Below are 7,758 nucleotides of genomic sequence, written 5' to 3'. Positions count from 1 at the left end.
CCGGATTCCTGGCATTCATGAGCTGCTGGAACTTTGCTCACAATACTGCAACGGCTCAGGACTGGCCCACGCTGCTCTTAGTTTAAGCAGCCCGTTTTATATAAAACCATGCTCTCAAAATGAAAAGACATTCTTTATGTGTACACACTTTCAAAGGTGCATCGCCCTCCTCATGTCTAAATAATAACACCCCCAACCTAAACTTTTCTTGTTTGACAGATCAAGTTGTCTTTCTTGTTTGACAGCTCAAGCTGTCAGTCATTGCTGGCACTTGGCCTACAGTCAGGGAGGAAAATGAAGCAGTTCTCTTGTTCTAATGCTGTTTTTAAAACAACAGCTTTGTATTAGTCACCACAGCTACCAAATGCGGGCAGCGGTTCAGGAGAGCTTTCCAAGAGTATTACTTTCTGCTACTGAAATGTTGGTAAACTCACATTGGCTGTAAGACACAGTTCCCAGTCCTTCATTGGGTGCTATGGAAATGTAGTGTGCATTATAGAGAGATACTTTTATTAAACCCTAACAGCTCATTTGCACCAGAGTCAAACCACATAATATCTATCATCCTGTCCTGCTGTGCCTTGACCACAGAGTATACATTTCCCTCATCTGGGAAGGGAGAAATGGCAGCAGTGACTCATGGGTGACACTTATGTCATTTGACATGAATACCATTTCCACTGGAGACTTGCAAGACCCTGGCTTTCAGTTTCTTTTGTTTTCTGACTACTTCTCTGGCATCCTCCTACGTGACATTGTGTTTGACAATGCTAAGAAGGGATGCTCAGTTGGTATAAGACTCACACAATTTATTTTCTGCTGACAGAAGCATGCTATTCAAAGGGGCTTCAGCTCTCCATAAAGCACCCCCGAATTTGAACAGATTTATGTTTGCACTGTTTGCCTGAGATGCAGTGCACAACAGCATATCTGTGTTCAGAAACAAACTTCACCTGTGGCAAAGACACCTTCAAGGGCTTGACACAATCCTCCTCCGGGTGTACAGGTAACTTTGAGGGCTCCCCTGAGCTGGTTGGAAGAACACTCTAAGCTCTGCATTATCTCCTGAGAAGTAAGCTGAAGTGACAAATCACCTGCTGGACACTTTTTCTCAGCTCACCCTGTGCTGAGATGCTGCTGCCTGGGACAGAGCTTAGAAATACTGTGGACCTCTTTTAAGAGACTAAATCACTGAAAGCTTTTTGGCAACAAGATGTGATCATCTGCCCATCTGCAGAATGTATTGGCTGGCCACCACCTGGTAGTTGTCAAAAATAGCCATGGGATCTCCTGAATGTGCCAAGGAATGCTGCTACTCTTTCTTGGTGGCCTGTGATCAGAGGCATGAGCTGATGCTTTGCTTGGCTCTGCCCAGCAGATAGATGTTTCAGGACTCTGGTTTTAGCTGTTGTCACCAGGCATCATTTGTTGTTGTCTTTATTTCAGGCCTGCTCTGGTACATAACAGCTATGAGTGGATTTGCTCAAAGGTCAGCCATCTTTCAACACTAGGATGAACCAGATTCTTTCCTCATTTAGCTCCTACACTGTGCTTTGCTCACTTGGAGTATCCTGCCAGAATCTTAAATAATCCTAAATTATGTGGGATCACTGCTGAGCTCTCCTACTCCTAGCAGCTTGTTGTGGTTCCCTTAAATGTTCTGGCTGATGGAACATTGGGAGCATGTAGAGTTAAATCAAGTGAGCATAAACGTTCTATGATTTACATCTTTCTCCAAAAGGGCTGATAAAGAAACTCCTCTTTGGGGTGGGTGAAAATAGATAGAAGTAATCTCTGCAATTATCTTCACAGATACCTAACTACAACGTATACAACTTGTCCTTGACTTTATGTTTAGCATTTGACATGAAGGGAGAATTACATAGGATGCACAGGGCCGTGGCCTGCCTTGCTGCTGTGAAGATAGGTTGGTTTGTGTCTGGAAGTTATGGTAAAGCAAGCAAACTTCTCCATGCAGTTTTTTTTCGCTGCCAACATGAGCCCAGTGTTGCCTGCATCCATCACACGAGGGCTTTCTCTTAACACATGCCACTGCTTAGGTACTTGGAAAGTACCTAAGCAGTGGCATGTGTTAGAGTCTGCTGCTGTTTTTATGCCTTGAACCAACCCTTCTATTCTGATAGCTTCATTAACAGCACAACAAGGATTGATAAACTCATAAAAGCTCTTCCTAGCAAACAGGAGGGTAGGAGGAAGGTAGCTCACCCAGAAAGTTCATCCATGTGAGAGAATGGAGAGACGTAGTTCCTGAGCTGAGTCACTCATGAAGTCACAGGTATTTAACCAGATCAGGTGGTTTTTTGGTTTGTTTTTTTTTTTTTTTTTTTTTTTTTTTTTGTTGGCAGCCAAGGACAGTATTTCATTTACTGACACTGCTTTTTTCTTTCTCTTTGCAGTCAGATACAGGTACTGCTTGGATACATGTGATGAATGAAAGAGCGATTGCCACAGTTCCACATCAACAACAATGTACTTCCCGTTTTAGGCACAGTTATGCTGTGGCATCTAGATAAAAAGAGGATATCGTCTGAAGGGTCATGGTATGCGTATTTTTTTATTCACTCAAGTGACTCTAAATCCTTCCTTTTTGCAATGACTCACCTTTTCAACTATGGGATTTTGAGTGACCTTTTCAGTGCCTGATTCAACATTAACTGACACCCTGGAACAAATTTCTGTTTGTATTAGTGAATATTCACATCAGCCATGCAAAAATCAAATGAACAACCACATCTCTTAAGTGGTATTTTTTTTTTACTATGAAGTTTACAGTTAATTTTAAACTTTGTGGTTTTTAAAGTGTGATCAAAATGCAAAAGTGCAACTTCATAACCAAAAAGATTTTACTTTGAGGATATATTTATTGTGGCTGTTACATCACCATCCATTTTACTTTAGAATAATAAAAACTGAGATATTTTTTCACCACCACAAATCCATTCAATATTCTCTTAGGTATGAAAACACGAATGATCAAAACCGATTAAATGCTAATGTAAACAAAAAAATTTGCAGCACTTACTAGTGGTGTCCAGTTAAAGAATTCTATGTATGTTCAGAATGCCACATATATGTTCAGAATTTAAGCATAGTATAGCATAGAATAAAATAGAACGGACAATTTCAGCTGGAAAGGACCTATAGTGATCATCTAATCCTGATCACTCAGGGCTGACCAAAAGCTAAGGCATATTTTTTTAAGGGCATTGTCCAAATGCCTCTTATATGCTGAAAGGTCAGAGCATTGACCACCTCCCTATGAAATCTGTTCCAATGGCTGACCACCCTCTTGGTAAAGAAATGCTACCCAACGCCCAGTCAAAGCTACCTCTGTTATCCATTCTCTTTTAAGAATCCATAGAAGTGGTTCTGGTTTAAGTAAATTAAGTAAATCGGATTGTGATTAATGGGAAAGAAAGGGAAAGAAACTTATCCACAAGTAATTTTGCAGATCCACATCTGGTTTTGAGAGGCAAAGTTAATTCTTCACAAAGTAGAACACTTCTTCAGTTTGACAAGTACTGGATTCTGTGCAATTCCTTGTGTGTGACTTAAACAGGTTTCCATAGGTCACTGTTTCAAGAAGTGCACATGAATTGATGAGGTCCAAACACCAAAAATGATGTGTTACCTTGTGTTTGTTACTTTATTCCCTCTTTCAAATCCCAAAGAATGACCTGCATTTGCCATGAAACACTTCTACTGGCATTTGGGTTATCTTATGTCATGATGGACAAAATATATATCATGGGGTAAGCTAAAACATATTTTAGAAACTCTTTGCCTTCTCTTTTATGTTTATTTCTCTACCGTGGCCTCTGAGACCTCTTTTGCCAGAAAATATTAAGCAGTTTGTAGCAAGGGGGGAATGTCCATCCTGAAATATTCATTAGCACTCAAGAAGTTCGTGGATTCCCATTCTCTCATTCTCATATGATTGCTGTGCCAAATGAAACCCAGTGCCATACACAGGCTTACTCAGAGGACGAGTAGCTTCTAAGGGTACCCAGGGCAGTTGTCTGGGCACTTGGGTCATGAGAGAAGCCCACTTAACTAAGGTAGGTAGCATGTGAGTCATCTGCGAGTGAGAAGGCAAAATAAGAGAAGCTTTAATTTCTGCTTTGAGTTGCCTTGGATTTAATAACATTTATAGGAACATTATATGTGCTTCCAGCAACTTTCCACAGGCCATTTAAAATCTGTTACTGGTGGTTCAGTATTTGCAGCTGCCTGAATGCAGGACATTTTCACCAGCACCATGTACCTATCTGGCTGGCTTTTGATAAGAATGTGAAAATAATTTATGATTCCATATGGAGTTGTTGATGTGTTTTAGATTGCATTATTTTAGGGACATATCATAGCCAACACCTATGAAGAGATGTAGATAATTTTCCACTACCAAGCTGACTGGTACCCTTCCTATTGAAAGTGCCATATTTGTAATGCCAAAGTGGATTCCTCATATTTAAATGTAATAAAATATCTGCAGTTACTGACAGGGTTACCTCTGTTGATGTGAGCAGCTACCTCATGCAGTGCCATAACTACCATGAATATTTGTATTTTCACCCACATACCCACCTGATTTTGTCTTCTTAAAGCCTCTTGCTTTATTTATGACCATCTCTAGGCTTTTTCTCAGAAATAGCCATCAGAATGGTAACATTCATGAGTCTTACCTAGTTCTGAGAAAACTGTGAAGTTGTTGTGACACTTCTCTAGGCATTTTAATATCTCAAATGTATAGTCTTTCTTTAAGACCAGTTGCTGAATAAAACTGCAACTCTATCTACTTGCAGCTGTATTTTCAGCCAGTTCTTGTCTGGCCAAGTGTAATGGAGATAATTTTGTATTTAATTTCTATTTGTTTTCGTTTAAGACCACCGTGAACATAGTGGTCACTTGGAGAATAATACTGTCTTCACAGTGATGCAAAGATGCAAAGTCATATTTTAAACCTTTTTCTTAGTGAGATAATATGCATTGTGCAAAAGCTTTTCTGTGGTTTCAGTCAACTATATCTTCTACTACAAGGCTAGCAAGAAGAAAATAAATCATTGTTAACACCAAAATAATGAATAAATCACTGAGCAGAATAAGGAGAAAGATCATTTTTTCCTATGTTACACAAACCAAGAAAGATTAAGTTTATGGGTATAGCCATGCCAGGATTCAATATCGAAGTAATTGTGTTTGATTTCCACTGCAGGGAGAGAAAGTGCAATACTCCTTTCTGCAGAAATCAAGATGCTGCTTAGAAAACCGTGCGTTTCTGTTTCAATCATTCATTTTTGCTTACAACCCAGACCTGCACATCATCCTAGGCTGGACACAGGACTTTGGAGCTCCAAAATGCAGGCAGAGTTCTTCAGGAAGCTGGAATACTTGGCTGAGTTCTTGCTTTTGTCCTGCCTGTAAGTCTATTGGAAAATATTCTGAAATGTGATGGGAAAAAAAGGAGATATACAGGCTAACACCTATGTGTTCCACTCCCCTGGGAAGAAATTATCTTCAGTTTAGAAACCTCTTTCCTTTCTTTGCCTGGAGAATCCACAGAAGACTGCAGCTAAAATGGTATCTGACTGCATAGTGGTCCCCCTGTGCTACAGTACAGGAGGAAGGAGCAATTCCCTTTCAGTGCAGGGAATTTTTCTCCTCTAAACTCAGAAAGATCTAATTTCTTTCAGAAAGGAGAAAAATGGGGAGATGAAAAAGCAGTTCCTATTTTTTATAGGTCCAAATATAAAGAGGGGATTTTTTTTCCCCCCAGTATTAAAACATAGAAAATATTCAAGTTTTCCATAAAATCTGTGACAGGGCTCCATGCTTGCAGCAGTAAGCAGTAGCACCTCTGGGTGAGCTGCGCTGGCAGTGAGCTGGAGCCTGTGTAGCTGTGCTTCAGCAGCCAAGTGCTTGCTCCCAGCGTGCTGGGGCTCCCAGCTTGGCTGGGGAAGATACTGTTTGCAAGCTGGCTGAGCTCAGCCGGCTCTGAGCCCGGGCCAGGAGCGTAGGGCTGTTTGAATACACCCTCGCACATGTGCTGCAAGGTGCCTGCGGCAATGCAAAGAACTCGGTGCAGCCAGGACCTCTTGCTGCATCTGGGAGCATCAAACATGGGACGGCACGGAGGCCAATCGGTGCGAGCAGCCCGTGCCCAGGAAATGATCCCAGCTCCCGACAGCAGGCTGCCTGGTGGGAATGTGGGACTCCCCAGCCCTGCCTGGGATCTGCCAGGCACAGCAGCAGCTAGCGCTGGCCAAAAGAGAGCCTGTCAATACTGTAAACTCTGCATGTTCCAGAGCTCTGCAAGATGTCCAGTTTTGCCTTCAGCTTTGATGTGGAGAAAGTATACACCTTGGATAAGCATAAAAAGAATGGGAAATAATGTGGAAGAATCTCTCTAATTTCAACGTTGTAAATTCCAGCTTGGTTTGCCGATGAGCTGTATCAAAGCTGTGGAGGCGCCCTCTCTAGAGAGCAGAAATACCTGCGTGCCTTCAAAGACATCAGGAATCCTTTCACAGGAAACAATTAATGTTTTAAAAGCTAGTCCAAGCACCTGATTATTGTGTAAAACATGAGGGTAAAAATGCACTGAGAAATGCAGAAGTAGCATCATTTCTACAGTTCGCTCCAATATGAAGCCAACAGCTGGCCGGAGGAGAAGCAGATAATGCCCAGTGCTGATGACCTGCTGTGAGTTGGGGAGCACAGGGCTGTCAGAGACTGAAAATAGTTCATGCCTCAAACATTGATATAAAGTTTTGCTCATTATAAGGAAGCTACAACCGAAGAAGCGTCCCTGAAGAGCGGGACTTTGAACTGGAAGTCAAACTGCTGGTTAGATAAAGGAAAATGCATTGTTCAGTCATCTCAGGCTGAGGGAAAGTTATGCATCCACAAAAGGCCAAAGCCACCAGCTGCAACTATCCCCGGCTGAGTTTGGGGTGGGGAGAGCACAGCTCACAGAAGCCAGGCTTACACAGACTCCCCCAGCCGAGAGGGGAGGAGGAGGTTTTGGGTGCATGGTGCAACCTCTGGTGAGAGGCAATAAACACCCATCCTCCGTTACACAAACTGGCCCAGCTGTGGAACCCCCAGCCCCACAGGGCACATCCATGGGACATTCCCGTGAGAGGCTTGGCCCCACAGGGCTGCACGTGGTGCAACAGACCCAGAGTCTGCTGTGAGAGACTGACCCCACCCCAGGGGGACATGGCCGGACATGCCCACCTAGCCTGAGCATGTATACCCATGGGATTCTATGCTTTTTCAGGGGACCTACACCACCAGGAGGAGCTGCTGAAGAGCATCGTCGAGGCACCAGTGGGACCCATGGAGCGGTGATATTCTTTTTATTCTGTCTCTGTCACTCTTTGTCTCCCCAACTATTTTCCATTTTCTTCTTTCTCCTTTTCTCTTTCTCTCACATTTACTATACAATAAAACCCATATTATTGTCACTGGAATATAGTCTCATTTTCACCTTAACTGCAAATTCATTGCAGAGGAATTTCCAAAGAACCTTAATAAAATTGGATCATAACAAGGGCACACACCCATGCAGTGGTGTCAGTGCTGGAAAGCATCTTGGATGGGTTCGGAGTGCAGTTCCCAGGATGCCCTTGGACCCTCCCTGCTGTCCTGGTTTTGGCTGGCATAGAGTTAATTTTCTTCCTAGTAGCTGGTACCAAGCTGTGTTTTGGATATCGGGTGAGAACAATGTTGATGATA

At 42.6% G+C, this 7,758-nt stretch overlaps 1 long non-coding RNA gene across 1 annotated transcript; it reads left to right on the top strand.

Moving 5' to 3' along the window:
• The first annotated feature begins 2,338 nt into the window (after positions 1–2,338).
• On the top strand, positions 2,339–7,445 carry LOC125317379. The gene is made up of 3 exons (XR_007200040.1): positions 2,339–2,561; positions 5,331–5,438; positions 7,301–7,445. It is a non-coding gene; the product is annotated as an uncharacterized LOC125317379 (long non-coding RNA).
• Positions 7,446–7,758: the final 313 nt, after the last annotated feature.

This window comes from Corvus hawaiiensis, chromosome 26, assembly GCF_020740725.1.
Source record: "Corvus hawaiiensis isolate bCorHaw1 chromosome 26, bCorHaw1.pri.cur, whole genome shotgun sequence".
Classification (NCBI taxonomy): domain Eukaryota; kingdom Metazoa; phylum Chordata; class Aves; order Passeriformes; family Corvidae; genus Corvus; species Corvus hawaiiensis.
The sequence above is the reverse complement of the archived record's forward strand: the minus strand, read 5'-3'. Positions and strand labels throughout refer to the sequence as shown.